Source organism: Mandrillus leucophaeus, unplaced genomic scaffold (genome assembly GCF_000951045.1).
Source record: "Mandrillus leucophaeus isolate KB7577 unplaced genomic scaffold, Mleu.le_1.0 Scaffold344, whole genome shotgun sequence".
NCBI lineage: Eukaryota > Metazoa > Chordata > Mammalia > Primates > Cercopithecidae > Mandrillus > Mandrillus leucophaeus.
In genome coordinates, this window is record NW_012103632.1 from 1,868,390 (window position 1) to 1,868,932 (window position 543).

Sequence of the window (543 nt, forward strand, 5' to 3'; positions counted from 1 at the left end):
GTACATAGAAATTCCCATGCAGTACACTAAAAACTGTTAGACTTTATGTATGAATTCAACAACGCAAAATATATAATTAGTATTTAAAATTAATTGAATTTCCACAGACTATCAATGAAAACAATTGAGATTAGAAAACAATTCCATTCAAAACAGCAAAAAAAAAAAAAAAAAAAAGAAGTATTTAGGAAGAAATTTAACAATATAAGTGCAAGCCTTATATTGTTATATAAGTCTTATATATAACATATATAAGATAATATATATAATGGAACTTATATAGTTCCATTGAGAACTACATAAAATTATTAAAATAAATTAAAGAGGATCTAAGTACATATACAGATATCCTACATTTATGGGCCAGAAGACAATATTGTTAAGATGGCAACACTCTCCAAATTGATCTGCAGATTCAATGCAGTCCCCATCAAAAATTTAGCTGCCATTTTTTTTTTACAGTAATTGACAAGTTGATCCTAAAATTTCTATAAAATTCAAGGTCCCAGGATACTTAAAACAATCTTGAAAAAGAATACTTCA